The sequence below is a fragment of the Symphalangus syndactylus genome, chromosome 23 (assembly GCF_028878055.3).
Source record: "Symphalangus syndactylus isolate Jambi chromosome 23, NHGRI_mSymSyn1-v2.1_pri, whole genome shotgun sequence".
Lineage (NCBI taxonomy): Eukaryota > Metazoa > Chordata > Mammalia > Primates > Hylobatidae > Symphalangus > Symphalangus syndactylus.
This window is the reverse complement of record NC_072445.2, coordinates 42,470,032-42,486,472: the sequence shown is the minus strand read 5'-3', so window position 1 is coordinate 42,486,472 and position 16,441 is coordinate 42,470,032. Positions and strand designations below refer to the sequence as shown.

Sequence of the window (16,441 nt, the reverse complement as noted above, 5' to 3'; positions counted from 1 at the left end):
TAGCCTCCGGCCTGGGAAGAGTACATTTTCTTTCTTGCGAGCTTGAGAAGAAATCCATCTTTTTCCCATTGAGCCCCAAAAGGTGAAACCTGAGACCGGAGCTCAGCCTACCGTTGCATCCCCCACCACAAACGCAACAGCAAAACTCAGTGAAAAGTTGAATTCGTTCACAAAACATCCATTTAGGATTTTTATTGATAATTGTCCTTTTATTGGTAAATGTTCCTTCCACCACCGCCCTAATGGAACAGGGTCCAAAGTCACTCACCATATGTAAATGCTGCTAAGAATGGAGAGGAATAAATTTTTTTTCTTTTTCTCTTTTTTTTTTTTTTTTTTTTTTTGAGACGCAGTCTCGCTCTTATCTCCTAGGCTGGAGTGCTCACTGCAACCTCCGCCTCCCGGGTTCAAGCGATTCTTCTGCCTCAGCCTCCCGAGTAACTGGGATTACAGGCGCCTGCCACCACGCCCGGCTAATTTATGTGTTTTTAGTAGAGACGGATTTTCACCGTGTTGGCCAGGCAGGAATGAAATTTTAAAAATGAAAGAGCTACAGGCGTAACCAAAGCAAGATATAAGTATGGGAGTGGGGGCAATATGATTAATCTTCAGATTCTACAGAAATGGGCTGTGACTGTATCTGTAAAAGAAAGATGGTTCTGGAGCAGAGATACAAAATACTGGAGATGCTGGGGATCGAACCCGGGACCTCATGCATGCTAAGCATGCGCTTTACCACTGAGCTACATCCCCACCTTGAAAACTTTTAGTCTTTAAACTGCTTTTATGAAAGAATATAGACATTTACCTCTTTATTTTTTTAAAAACATTTATATTTATTCTTTCATAAACGAACGTTAGAATTTTCATTTCCCCTTTTTGTAGCCCTCTATCACCAAGAAATTTTGATTAACCAGCATCTTGCGGACATTTGGTAAGGATTAAGAACAGACTAGAGGAGGAAATTTCAGTTAAGAAACATCCTCCCAGACCTTCCTTTTCTGAATGCTCTTCTCATTTGTAAAAAAGATTTTCAGGAGAAAGGAAAGATCCTTCCAGAAAAGATAGCAAATATCTTACCAACTACTGTCTTTACTTAGGGAAACTACTGAACTGCCTCCAATTCCTTACCCCATCTCTGCATCCTATTCCCAAACTCCAGAAACCGCTACGCGCCTTTTCTTAGAAAACAAGGAGGTAGTGAAGGAATTTCTGTTACAAAAATAAATTCGTTCCACTCCGTTAGCAACTGGGACGGTTAAAGGCTAAAGATGTTGGATTGCCTCCCGCGGCCCCCTGATCCGCATTTTATCCAGAGAATACAAATCAAATCCAGAGAATAGGGATCCTCAGATCCTACTCTGATTCTTTGAAATGAAGAGCCCAGAATGAAGTTGGAGACGTGTTACTTCTAAGATTGAGGCTAAATCTCTGCTTCTGTGGCGCATTATTTTCTGTAGAGGGAATGGTTCTCTCTACAGAAAATGTAGAGATGGTTCGGACCCCTGTCTCACCAAGGGAACAGAGAAGGGTTTATACCTGCTTAGAGAATTCAGAAGTCCTCGGTTACAGTCACCTGTGACCGAATCTGCAAGGATGGATAGGAATGCCAAGTAGAAATGAGGGGAGGGCTGTGCTTGGGAGTGTTCAGAACGGTTGGAGTTGGAAGGAGCAAGGTGGGGAGGAGGCTATAAAAGGTAGCTTGGCAAGATGACACCAGCAATTCTCACCCTACCTTGCACTTACAGCCTCTAGAACTAAATGCTTTTCCAGAGCCTCCAGAACTAAATGCTTGTCCAGCGCCTCCAGAACTAAATGCTTGTCCAGAGCTTCCAGAACTAAAAGCTTGCACTTACAGCCTCCAGAAATAAATGCTTGTCGTTTAAGCCACCCAGTTTATGGTATTTTGTTATAGCAGCCGGAACTGATTAAAAGATGGAGTTTATTAAAGGAATGGACATGTTTCAATGAATATTATAAAATTCATTAATCTAATGCAACATATTAGAGGATTAAAAGAGGGAAAAACATGTAATAATCACAACACTTTCAGAAAAGTTTTCTCACTGCTGAGTGGAAAATAGAAGTAATAGTACTAAATATATTTTCCAGATCTGACATTCATATAATTAATCATGCACTACTCTAGACCCCAGTACACACCTGGAAGGTAAGGAACAAATTACTCAGACAACTATTAATACCTCTGCTTGGAAACAAGATTTTCTTGGAATCATAGTGTGTCTTCTTGTTCCTTCCAACATGATTCACTTTGAATTTTAAATCTGATAAGTGTGGTAAGTGAAAACCTCTGGCCAAGATAGAGTGACAGGAACCAGAGTTACTATTCCACCTGAATCAACCAAAAATTTCTAAAAAGGCAAAATCTGAAACAATGAACATTAGGCAATGAAGGACAGTGATCTCTGAGAAATGAGAAACAAGATGAGCACAACGAATGCCTCAGCTTACTGCCTTCAGAGGTGTCTCCAAGCCACCACACAGGTGTTATGGTTAATTTTATGTATCAACTAGACTAGGTTAGAATGCACAGTTGCTTGGTCAAACATCAGTCTAGAAGTTTCTGTGAAGGTGGTTGTTAGATATGATTAAGATTTAAATCAGTAGACTTTGCCTAGGTTGGGCACTATGGCTCAGGCCTGTAATCCCACCACTTTGGAAGGCAGAAGCAGGAGTATCACTTGAGAATAAGACCTGCCTGGCCAACCTGGTGAATCCTGTCTCTACTAAAAATACAAAAATTAGCTAGGCGTGGTGGCACATGCCTGTAATTCCAGCTACTCAGGAGGCTGAGGCATAAAAATCGCTTGAACCCAGGAGGAGGAGGTTGCAGCGAGCTGAGATTGCATCATTATGTCCCAGCCTGGGCAACAGAGAGAGACTTTGTTACAAAAAAGAAAGTAGACTGAGTATAGCAGATTACCCTCTATTGTGTGGATGGGCCTTACCCAATCAGCTGACTTGAAAAGCGAAAACAAGAGGACTGAATTCTACCTCCAGGCTGCCTCCAGACTCCAGACCACAACATTTGTTAACTATCGGCATGATGCTCCCTAACAAATCCTAAAAGCAAGACCTTAACAATTTCTTAAAAAGGAATCCATGCACTGCACTGATTTGGGAAATATAAGTTTAAATCATTCTTTCTTTTTAATAGATAGTTGACTATTCTTTGGTAAGAGAGGAAGGATGGCCTCCGTTTACCACAATCACTTGAAATAATTGTACGGGATAACCATAATTCCCTATCTCAGAGAGCAAAAAGCAGGACCTTAGAGTGCACTGAGAATACTGATGATGTGAGTTGTTTCAAGAATCAAGAAGAGAATTTCCGGTGGATATATTTTGAGGTGTATTCATTCCATGGTGTAGGCATTCTTGTCTTGTCGTAAAAGCTGCCACCCAGACTTTGATGCCAGAATTATCTTTGAAAAATATATATCACATCATGTCACATACGTATCAATAGGTTCACATTGTGCCATCATGTCTGGAAAACAGTCTTAGCTACTGAAAAGAATGTTCCCCTGAACTGGAAGGGCAAGGGAGAGAGGGACGCCACTAGGAGTAGATTGAAATAATATCTGAACAATAAGGAGTCAGTCATATAAAGATAAAGAAATGGAACATTCCATGGAGAAAGAAGAGATAAGGAAACAAGCTCTCTGGTAGAAATTAACTTAGTTGGTTCAAAAATTATAAAAAAGGAAAGTGTGATTGAAGTTTGATAAATGACTCTAGAGGCTAGACATTGTAGAACTTTGTAAAGGCAAATAAGTGTTGGAATTTTATGCTAAAGGTAGTGAAATGGAGGGTGCTACTTTGGTTGTTTACCTAACATTCAGTCCTTCCTCCTTGTAAAATTTTAATTGTCTTCAGAGGGTGATGTGCCTCATCACAGGGGATGAATCATAATGTAATTAAGGCACGGTTCTTAACCTTAACAGAACCAATACTCTCTCTTTACAACAAGTTTTTTGCAGCACATCCTTTAATATCCTGAAATAAAAGTGATAGTTAATTTAAACTAGCTACAGATATAATTTTCCTTTCAAATTTCTAAGACTCCTTAACTGGTATATATATGAGAAATAAAAGGATAGAAATTCAAAATTGGTAATAAGACAACATATATTTCCTTATGGAAATGGTTGGGAATGACAATCTTTCTAATACTCTCAGCAAAACCAATAAATGACTATTTCAGAAAACATGATACAGTCAAGTTCTTGTACCTTTCAAAAGAATTAGTTTGAAAGAAACAGTAACGAAGGCATAGGTATGTAGTGTTGGATGTTTAAAGCCAAGAGCCATGCTTGACTTGCCAAACTGATTTGTTAATATGGTAAACAATTTTTTTTTTTGAGACAGTTTCACTCTCTCACCCCAGCTGGAGTGCAATGGCATGGTCTTGGCTTACTGCAACCTCCGCCTCCCAGGTTCAAGTGATTCTCCTGCCTCAGCCTCCCGAGTAGCTGGGTGCCATCATACCCAGCTAATTTTTGTAGAGACGGGGTTTCACGATGTTTTCCGGGCTGGTCTCGAACTCCTGACCTCGTGATGTACCCGCCTCAGCCTCCCAAAGTGCTGGAATTATAGGTGTAAGCCACCGCGCCCAGCCGGTAAACAATTTTTAATAAGTTCCAAACAAAGTACTATGAAACATTTCCACAATTTACAAAGTAGTTACATTCCTGGATTATATGCTGTATGTGAAAAGTGTGGCCAGGCGCGGTGGCTCACGTCTGTAAGCCCAGCACTTTGGGAAGCCGAGATGGGTGGATCACCTGACGTCAGGAGTTCGAGACCAGCCTGGCCAATATGGTGAAACCCCGTCTCTACTAAAAATACAAAAAATTAGCCGGGCATGGTGGCGCACATCTGTAGTCCTGGCTACTCGGGAGGCTGAGGCAGAAGAATCACTTGAACCCGGGAGGTGGAGGTTGCAGTGAGCCGAGATCTTGCCACTGCACTCCAGCGTGGGCAACAGAGTGAAACTCAGTCTAAAAAAAAAAAAATTGTTCAGAAATAAAGAATTTTGTGTTTATACATAAAACAAAGGTTCGGAAACTATAAACAGGTTAGTTGTTTGTTTTTTTTTCTTACCTGCATGAATTTTCCAGAAACCATATAAAAGTCTTGCAGAATGTACAGCAATTTTTGTTATGAGGAATTGCTGTGTTTATTTGTAAGATACTCTTACCCCTTTCCATTAGATGCCTGTAGCAGCCACTAGTCTCTGTGAAAACCAACCCCTCTAAAAATGTCCCAATGAAACTGTCCTGAGAAACGCTTATTCAATCATTGTCATCTATTTCTTGTTTATAGCAATTGATTTAGAAATGAGTATGAGACACGGTTGTGGCTGACCCAATGTAAGTACAGCCTTCCTGAGAGGTTTCTGGGACAAGTATTTCTCTTGTTAGAAGACAAATGTGCTAAGGAAGAATGTTCTTTGCTTTTGCCTTTACTTTCTTGCTTCAGAAACACTACTTTGAAGTCAAAACACAGTGTTTGGAGCTACTGTGATCATGAAAGAGACACTCTTGACACTTAAGGATGACAGAATGAAAATGTCGCTGGAAAAAGAAGGTCCTGATCCAGATCCCAAGAAAGAGTTCTTGGATCTCACCCAGGAATGACTTCAAGATGAGTCATGGAGCTACTCCATTACCGAGTAGGGTGTCAGAAAGCAGGAGGAGGAACATACTATCCTTTGTTAGTTTCTTTACTTATAAGAAACTCTGAGGGGCCGGGCGTGGTGGCTCACGCCTGTAATCCTCACGCTTTGGGAGGCCGAGGTGGGCAGATCACCAGAGGTCAGGAGTTCGAGACCAGCCTGACCAATATGGCAAACCCGTCTCTACTAAAAATACAAAAATTAGCCGGGTGTGGTGGCGTGCGCCTGTATCCCAGCTACTCAGGAGGCTGAGACAGGAGAATTGCTTCAACCTGGGAGGCGGAGATTGCAGTGAGCAGAGATCATGCCACTGCACTCCAGCCTGGGCGACAGAGTGAGACTCCTTCTCAAAAAAAAAAGAAGGCCGACAAAAAACTATGAGGAACTATAATTAAACTTGTAATATGTAGATGTGCTTACTAAAGGTAGGGGCTATTGTTTCTATCAATAACTCATTAAGCCTGCTTATTAACGTTATCTTTCAGTAAAGCGGGCTGTACTTTTAGGATATTTCGACATTCTGCAGGCTTGGTGGGAGGTGTTCTGTATGACCCATAAATATTCTGCAATTACAATTGGTGGTCAGATTAGAATGTGACTATTTTCCAACCATGAGTATTAACCTTGTAGGTAACTTGTAAGTGCCTCGCTATTTCATTCTGGTCATGTTTTATTAAACCAGAGGCCTAGTAAGCAGGGGTTCCTCTAACAGAAAGATTCAGGAAGTCTGGGTCCTTGATGATGTTGTTAAGGTGCTTCATCAACCCTTCCTTCTGACCTCTTGTTATGTGGGACCAATAAACCATTCTCATTTAAATGACTGATGGTCAGGTTTTCCGTTAATGGAAGCAAAACATACGCTAACTGAAGCAGAATTTGAGGTAGGAAATGATACAATGTAATGTATATATTTACATTTATTATTATTATTAATTTTGAGACAGAGTCTCTCTGTCACCCAGGCTGGAGTTCAGATCTCAGCTCACTGCAACCTCCGCCTCCCAGGTTCAAGCGATTCTCCTGCCTCAGCCTCCCGAGTAGGCCCCCGCCACCATGCCTGGCTAATTTTTTTTTTTTTTTTGAAACTGAGTTTCATTCTTGTTGCCCAGGCTGGAGTGCAATGGCGGAATCTCGGCTCACTGCAGCCTCCGCCTCCCAGGTTCAAGCAATTCTCCTGCATTAGCCTCAGGAGTAGCTGGGATTACAGGTGCCCACGACCACGCCCGGGAAACTTTTTGTATCTTTAGTAGAGATGGGATTTCACCATGTTGGCCAGGCTCAAACTCCTGATCTCAGGTGATCCACCCGCCTCGGCCTCCCAAAGTGCTGGGATTACAGGCATGAGCCCCATGTAGAGACGGGGTTTCACGATGTTTTCCAGGCTGGTCTCGAACTCCTGACCTCGTGATGTACCCGCCTCAGCCTCCCAAAGTGCTAGAATTACAGGTGTGAGCCACCACACCCAGCCAGTAAACAATTTTTAATAAGTTCTAAACAAAGTACTATGAAACATTTCCACAATTTACAAAGTAGTTACATTCCTGGATTATATCCTGTATGTGAAAAGTGTGGCCGGGCGCGGTCTAATTTTTGTATTTTTAATAGAGACTGGGTCTCACTATATTGGCCAGCTGGTCTCAAACTCCTGGGTCTCAAGTGATCTGCTCCCTCGGCCTCCCAAAGTGCTGGGATTCCAAGCATGAGCCACCGTGCCTGGCTGTAAGATATATTTTTCAAAGATAATTCTGGAACCATGTGGAGCACGAATTTTAGGAAGAATGGAAATGCTAGGGGATTGGTTAGGAGGCTACTGTTGTAATCTTGGCAAGAGAGTGTGACGTCTTCCAGAATGTAAGCTCATTGAATGGAGCGAATTTGCCTATCTTTGTTCACGATTGTATCTACAGTTTCTAGACGAGTACTGGCAGCTAGGTAGTGCTTAGTCAACATTTATTGAGTGAATGTTTTTGGCTTAGGTACTGTAAAGTGGAAGAGAGGTGTGGGTGGATTCCAGATACACTTTTGACACAAAATAGATATGGTGTTCTGTTGGACAGCAGAGAAAAGATAACATCCAGCTGTGAAACAGCCTCAGTCTAAAGAACACCTGCCGACAAAATGCACTCCCTCTGGCTAATGGAGACAGCTTGAAATTTAACAGGGTCCAGAGGCCATGGCCCAGGTGAGGGAACAGTCATGTACTCTGGGTTCTCAGAAAACGTGACCCATGACAAACACTCTGCTTTGCAACCGTAGGCTAGAGTAGTTCTTGTAACCAGGGCCAAGATAAACTCTAGCAAGAAATCCCCAGTTGACCACCTAGAAACATCCAATCAACAAGACTTGTAGTTTTGGGCTTAAAAGTTACCCAATCGGGGCTCAGCTGCCTTGTCCAATCAGGGCTCAGCTGTATCAACCAATTGGAACTAAGCGAGTTTGAATCCCTCATTTGCTTAAGTGAACCTGATTGAGAATAAACACTGGGAAGATTGAATTTTCCTAGCATATACATTGTTTCTCAGAAAATAAAAGCTGTCCCTTTGGCCTCCACAGATCTCATGCCTGCTTGACATCTCCACATGGATGTCTAATCAGCATCTCTAACTCAACATGTTCAAAACTAAAACCTTGTTTTTCCTTTACCTCCAAATTTCTTCCCTTCACTCTTTCTTATCTTGATAAATAAGCACTCCTCTCAACTTAGTTGCTAAACTCTTAACCTGGGTTAACTGAAGACTACGAGATCTGCAGAGGCCTAAGAGGAGAGCTTCTCATGCACTCATATGGACTAGGCGCATCATTCATTTTTTGGTTTTTTGTTGTTGTTTTTGATTTTTGAGACGGAGTCTTGCTCTGTCGCCCAGACTGGAGTGGAGCGATCTCGGCTCACTGCAACTTCCGCCTCCCGGATTCAAGCGATTCTCCTGCCTCAGCCTCCCGAGTAGCCGGGATTACAGGCTTGTGCCACCATGCCTGGCTAATTTTTTGTATTTTTAGTAGAGACGGGGTTTCACCGTGTTAGCGAGGATGCTCTCAATCTCCTGACCCGGTGATCCGCCCGCCTCGGCCTCCCAAAGTGCTGGGATTACAGGTGTGAGCTACCGCGCCAGGCCTGCATCATTAGTTTTAACCAGGATTGAGGTCCTTACCGGAAAAGGCCAGCACAAGGACAGAAGGGAAATTGACTTATGAATATGTACAATAAGTTAGAAAAATTTCTGGAGATGCAAACTAGATTAAATGAGTGGGAAAGTAGTGTATGGTTTTGAGAGATAGTAGAGGATAGCATTGAGCGTCTTTGGTGGTGAATTAGATATGTGTGGGAGGAAGGCAGCAAGGTGCCTGTGGAATAATACAGTGGCGACATGCTGTAGGCTATATGGACTTAACACTTAATGAGGGTGGTAGAGACTAAAGATATATATTTAAGAAATAGCAGCATACAGAGGATATGTAGAGCAAGTGTAATATATAAGAATGCTTAGGAAGAATGTGTAGAGCATGAAGAAAGTATGCCTACATTTGAACTCTAAAAAACACTCACATTTAACAACAACAGAAATTTTACAAATAACTTACGTGAAATCAATGCAATATATTGTATTGGAAAGACAAGGCTGTTTCAAAGCAAGAATCATTTGTGTCAAATGATAAAATGAGTTTAGTAAAGTGAAGGCTAATAAGTTCATTAGATTTAGAGACATGGGAATCATTCGTGACTCTGGTAAGAGTCATTTCACTGCAATTCTAAGTATCAAGTTTACATTCAGAAGATTGAGAAATGAGAGTAAGATGAGGAATGGAGACACAGAGTAAAAATATCCATTTCAAGAAATGTGGCTGGAATTGGAAGGAAAGAGAAATTGCGCTGGCTGCAGAAGAACATGGAGCGAGGGGAGGTTTTTAATATGAAGAGACTTGAACCATTTTAAATAGTAATAAAAAGAAACCAGCAGAGGACAGGGTGAAGATAGAGAGAGCAGGAATAATCAACAGCACAAATTCCCTGTGAATGCAGGACAAGATGGCCTGAGGACCTTTGTCGAACTAGCTGTGGACACTTTAAGCTCTCCCTACTAAAAGTATAGCATAGAGACCTGCAGCATCAGCATCAGTTGAGAGCTAGTTATAAATGTAATATCTCGGCCCAGTGCGGTCGCTCACACCTGTAATCCCAGCACTCTGGGAGGCCGAGATGGGTGGATCATGAGGTCAGGAGTTCAAGACCAGCCTGGCCAAATGCTGAAACCCTGTCTCTACTAAAAATACAAAAATTAGTCAGGCATGGTGGCACACGCCTGTAATCCCAGCTACTCAAAAGGCTGCGGCAGGAGAATCGCTTGAATCTGGGGAGCAGGGGTTGCAGTGAGCCGAGATCGTGCCACTGCACTCCAGCCTGGGTGACAGAGCAAGACTCCGTCTCAAAATAAACAAATAAATAAAAATAATAAATGTAGAATCTCAGGAGTTACCCCAGACATATGGAATTTTTGTCTTAAAAAATTCCCAGGTGATGCTATATAAACATTAAAGCTTGTGTAGCACTGATACAAGGGATATTTATTCCATTTTAGCAGACAGAAATGAAAAAAAAGGATGCATACAAATATAGGTGCACTTATAAGTTAACGAAGGAAGTTAAGATGGTTTTCATTTGATGGCATTTTTAAGTTTGAAGTAGGAGGCAAAGTCATCAGCTGAAGGTACAGAAAGTAGGATTAGATATCTTGAGGAAGTCAAGCCTTTTTGAAGTAGCTACTATGAATCTTATTAGGGAAATGCAAGTGAGTGGGATAGCATAGAAGGGAACAAGTAACTCACCTCTCTTCTCTGTTCTTAAGCTTCCTGGCCTCTAAAGTGAAGGGTTGGACTGAACTTCCCAAAAGTATCTGGACCCAAAGTAACAAAGGCCATAATTATTTCACTAATCTTGCTCTTGCCTCCCTGAAGATGATACCAACTTGAATCCCTATGCAGGAGGAGATGGTGAGTACAGAACTGCCCCTTGGACTCACCCCTAGAAGAGTGTGCAGCAGTCACCTGGCCTCTTTGCTTTTATTTCAAGTACGTGGGGTACGAGTAACAGCAGCATGAGCATTCCAGGCCTTGTGGTGGGTGGGAAGGCAGGGGAGGTTGTGGGCACAGGCATCCTGGACTGGAAGGCCTACTCCTTATTTAGAGTGGCACTAATCTTCACCGTGGTGTGATATTCTCTAGGAGCACCCAACAGTCTGTGTGGAGTGAATAAGATCCATATGGAATAATCTACAATTGGAACTCTGAGGGAGGCTGTTCACTATGAAACAAAGGAGTGTGAGGACACTGCTGAAATGTGGTTGAAGGGAAAGAACAAGGAATCTAAGCTGGAAACGGAAGGAAGAAAAGGTAGGAACAGAAAGATCCATGGAGAGAAAAAAATGTTAAGGAAATGGAAGTTTCATTTCAGTAGATAAACAGAAGTTGAGGAAGTGACTGGATGAGGTTGCCAGAAAAGAGAGCAGATTAGGGATGCTATGGTAGGCAGACTAATGCCCTGCCACCCTCCACAAAGATGTCCATATCCTAATTCCTAAACTTGTGAACATGATACCTTACATGACAAAGGGGACGTTGCAGGTTGATTAATTTAAGGGCCTTGAGATGGAGTATTTATTCTGGATTATTTGGATAGGCACAATGTAATCACAATGGTCCTTATGAGTGAAAGAGGGAGGCATGAGAGTCAGAGTCAGAGATTTGAAGATGCTACACTGCTGTCTTTGAAGATGGAGGAAGGAGCCATGATCCAAGCAATCCAGGCAAACTCTAAAGCTAGAAAAGACAAGGGAACTGATTCTTCCCTAGAGACTCCACAAGAAACATAGCCCTGTTGACACCCTTATATTAGCCCAGTGAAACCCATTTCAGACTTCTGCACTCCAGAAATGTAAGATAGTAAATTTGTGTTGTTTTAAGTCATTATATTTGTGGCAGTTACCGGGAAACAATGCAGATAGTAATAATATTAATAATAATAGCAGCTAACATTTATTGAGCATGTATATTGTTCTCAGATATTGTCACAAATCCTCCTATAAGTTTTAACTTAATTTATTCTTTTTTTTGTTTTTGTTTGTTTGTTTGTTCTGAGACAAAGTCTCACTCTTGTCCCCCAGGCTGGAGTGCAATGGCGCGATCTCAGCTCACTGCAACCTCCGCCTCCTGGGTTCAAGCGATTCTCCTGCCTGGGCCTCCCTGAGTAGCTGGGATTACGGTGCCTGCCATGACCGGCTAATTTTGTATTTTTAGTAGAGACAGGGTTTCACCATGTTGGCCAGGCTGGTCTAGAACTTCTGACCTCAGGTGATCCACCAGCCTCAGCCTCCCAAAGTGCTGGGATTACAGGTGTTAGCCACTGCGCCCGGCCCTTTTTTTTTTTTTTTTTGAGGTGGAGTTTCGCTCTTGTTGCCCAGGCTAGAGTGCAATGGTGCAATCTCAGCTCACTGCAACCTCTGCCTCCCAGGTTCAAGTGATTCTCCTGCCTCAGCCTCCCAAGTAGCTGGGATTACAGGCATGCACCACCATGCCTGGCTAATTTTGTATTTTTAGTAGAGACGGGATTTCTCCATGTTGGTCAGGCTGGTCTCGAACCCCTGACCTCAGGTGATCCGCCAGCCTCAGCCTCCCAAAGTGCTGGGATTACAGGCATGAGCGACCACACCCAGCCAATTGATTCTTATATATTTAATTTTCATTGAGTTCTTACCATAGTCAGTTATTAATAATTAGAAACTATTAAATGTATTATTTTATTTAAAATTCAGAAAGTCCTGTGAGTTGGCATCATTTTCTCCCCATTTTACAAATGAAAAAACCAAAGTTTAAATTAATTAAATGGTCTGCCTTATGTCTCACAGTAGTAGAAAAGCTGAGATTTAAACATGAGTATTCTAATTCCAGAGTCTGTGTTCTTATAAACTACTCTATACTGGATTATATTATTTTGGAGTCATTATTTTGGCATAATACTGATGGATTTATTCTTTTGGCATAATATTGATACATGACAATGTCCAGAGCATGGCCATGTGTGCAAGTGACTAAATAGAGTGGAAATAAAGATTACTGGGAAAAAGAGAGATCAAAGGAATGAGAAGCTGGGGTGCTGGATAATCTGTCCACGTGGCCCCTGAAGTCACCAAGGGTGAGTGGAAGAAACCAGGAACAAGGTCTTCATTAAATTAGGAAGAGTTTTCTTGCTGAGAAATGTGAGATTGTGTTTTTTTGGTTTTTTGGGGTTTTTTGTATGGAGTTTGCTTTTGTTGCCCAGGCTGGAGTGCAATGGTGTGATCTCGGCTCACCCCAACCTCCGCCTCCCAGATTCAAGTGATTCTCCTGCCTCAGCCTCTGGAATAGCTGGGATTACAGGCATGAACCACCATGCCCAGCTAATTTTGTATTTTTAGTAAAGATAGGATTTCTCCATATTGGTCAGGCTGGTCTTGAATTCCCGACCTCAGGTGATCCGCCCACCTCGTCCTCCCAAAGTGCTGGGATTACAAGTGTGAGCCACCGCACCTGGCCAAGATTGTGTTTCATAAAGCAAAGCCTCCACGGAACAGGGTTTTTCTTAGGGGATAGTGGTTGTTCTAATTTTTTTTTAGAAATGAGGTCTACTTATATTGCCCAGGCTAGTCTTGAACTCCTGGCTCCAAGCAATCCTCCTGCCTCGGCCTCCCAGAGTGTTGGGATTATAGGCATGAACCACTGCACGTGGCCAGAATAGGATTTTTTTGTTTTTGTTTTTGCTTTTGTTTTGAGACAGAGTGTCACTCTGTTGCCTAGGCTGGAGTGCAGTGGTGTAATCACAGCTCATTGCAGCCTTGACCTCCCCAGGCTCAGGCCACCTTCCCATTTGGGCCTTCCAAGTAGCTAGAATTATAGGCGCATGCCACCACATCTGGCTAATTTTTGTATGTTTTTTGTAGAGACAGGGTTTCACCATGTTGTTGCTCAGGCAAGTCTGAAACTCCTGGGCTCAAGCGATCTGCCCGCCTTGGCCTTTTAAAGTGCTAGGCATGAGCCACTGTGCCCAACCCAGAATAGGGTTTTTTAAATGCAGATAGAAGCCTGGGCACAGTGGCTCACGCCTGTAATCCCAGCACTTTGGGAGGCCGAGGAGGACGGATCACAAGGTCAGGAGTTTGAGACCAGCCTTGCCAATATGGTGAAACCCCATTCTGTACTAAAAATACAAAAAATTAGCTGGGCATGTTGGCAGGCACCTGTAGTCCCAGCTACTTGGGAGGCTGAGGCAGGAGAATTGCTTGAACCTGGGAGGCGGAGGTTGCAGTGAGCCAGAGGTTGCACTCTAGCCTGGCAACAAAGCGAGACTCAGTCTCAAAAAATAATAAAATAAAATGAAATGCAATGATTTGGAAATTGGAATGTGGCCTCAGAAGGTACTAACCTATTTCCTGATCCTGAGATTGGAGAATGTGTAGTTTCTAATTTAAATAGCAATGCATTAGGAGATCTAGGTTTAAGTTAATGCAGGAACATTTGGATAAGTAGTTAAGGATTGTGGTTGTTAACATGGAAATGTGAGATACAAAGAGTGGAGTTGAAATATGCAGAGAGACAAATTGCAAGTCTACATCATTGAAACAGAAGAACAGAGGGATATGGAGATGAAGGTATAGGTGGAGAATTAGAGGGACATGTATCGAGAGTGGTAACTGGGATAGCAGGAATATGAGACAGTAAGTTTAGTGAATCAAATGTTTTCCAAGTAAATTAAACATTCCTCACAGTCCAAAAGATCCCATTGGAAGTAGAAAACTGAGTGGGAAATGAGGTTAATTGAGAAATTAAGAGATTAAGACAGGTAGCTTCATCCTTGAGGTAGATCTTGCTGGATATCAATCTCTTGGGAAAAGTCAGCAGTTACTACAGTTCAGGCCCCTGGGAAAGTTCCAGCGTCTGGCTACTCTTACTCTGCTTCCTAAGGAAAGGTCATAGGACAGGTCTTCATATTCTGAAATTTACTTCTCAGTGAAAGTCCCCACCAAAATTCTTCTGGACTCTTCCAGTAATATCTGAACTAGTCTTATTTTCATCTTATTTCACCACCATTCCCAATCCATTTTCCACATTATTTATGGAATTAACTTTGTAAAATTCAAGTCTGATTGTAATCCTCCACCTCCCAGGTTCAAGTGATTCTCCTGCCTCAGCCTCCCAACTAGCTGGGACTACAGGTGTCTGCCACAATGCCCGGCTAATTTTTTTGTAATGTTTTCTTATTATTGTGATCCTTGCATTTATAATGTTTCATTATGTCCTCTTATAATGTTTCGTTGTAATATTTCACTATTATTGTGATCCTCTCTTGTTTATCATGTTTAATTATTTCCTCTTAACAATGGCAGAGAAATACTCATTGGCATTTTTGGTGTGTCTTTAAATGTGAACTGAAGCAATAGAACAAATTCACTATCAATATTCCAAAGCACTCAAATGAATCAAGGCATGAACATAAGTGCAATGCAGAAATAACATAAACCTAAAAATTCATTTACTTACAGTTGCCCAGAATGCAACCTCAGATGGGTTCTCAGTGCTGTCAGGAAATCTGTTATGATTTTCTTTTTTGCCCAGACTGGAGTGCAGTGGCGCCATCTTGGCTCACTTCAACCTCTGCCTACCGGATTCAAGTGATTCTTCTTCCTCAGCCTCCCCAGTAGCTGGGATTACAGGTGTGAGCCACCGCGTTCCACCTGTTGTGAGTTTCTAACCAACTCTGCCTTCCATTTCTACAGGCTATTTCTAACCTTTACTACTTTCCGAAATGTCCCAAATGTTCTATGACCAGCTCTCCCACACAAAAACCTTGAAAAGCTGCAGTGAGAAAATGGTTACCAGGTTAGTAACTATAGGACAAGATCTGCATTATCTTAAGGTGCTAGAGTGGACATTAAGTTGAAAGCAACTCCCACCTGAACACTAAAACTAAAAAAAGCATGCTACTTTCCTCTTCTCCATCCTATTCCACTTTCCCCACCCCGCAAAACAAAACTATGATACGGAGACATTTTATTTTTATTGATTGTTTTTCACTGGAGACTGGGAATGGATTAGGGCCTCATTTAGTGGATCTTAAAACATTCTTGGATATTCAGCTCTATTCCCTCTTCCTGGATGCATTCATAGGAATAGTACATTTCTGAATTGTCCCTCTGACTTTGTATTACTCACCGCATAATAAAACACCTTGGAAGTTTCCAAGAAACAGGAATATGGCGTGTGGCTAGTCAACCAAATAGAAGAGAAACAAACATAAAGACAGGAAATTGATCGATTTAAAGGAAATGATAATGGCAAAAATAAGAAAGGACTTAAATAGTTTTTTCTTTTTTTTTTTCTTATATTCTGTGCCAGAGGCTGAATTAAACAAAAACTACGTACTCGCCTTGGAGATGCCGGGGATCGAACCCGGGGCCTCATACATGCGAAGCATGCGCTCTACCACTGAGCTACATCCCCTCGCACAAGTCAGCGGTAAGAGAGAATTCCTGTCCTGTTAAAAACGCGAAGCATTTTATATTATCTGGTGCTCGACCAGGGAGTGACCAACTCTGAGGATGAATTCCACCTAAAGCCTAACCCAGATTACACCTGAGTAACCTCCTTCCGGGACACACTAGCAACATCCAGCTTGTGTCGTTACTGACAGCAGAGCACACTTTTATAGCTTTAGCA

The 16,441-nt window shown here is 42.1% G+C and overlaps 2 non-coding genes across 2 annotated transcripts; both read right to left on the bottom strand.

Moving 5' to 3' along the window:
• Positions 1 to 681: 681 nt before the first annotated feature.
• Positions 682 to 753, bottom strand: TRNAA-AGC (transfer RNA alanine (anticodon AGC)). Its single transcript has one exon. It is a non-coding gene; the product is annotated as a tRNA-Ala (tRNA).
• Positions 754 to 16,153: 15,400 nt separating this feature from the next.
• TRNAA-CGC (transfer RNA alanine (anticodon CGC)) lies at positions 16,154 to 16,225 on the bottom strand. Its single transcript has one exon. It is a non-coding gene; the product is annotated as a tRNA-Ala (tRNA).
• Between the last annotated feature and the right edge of the window lie 216 nt (positions 16,226 to 16,441).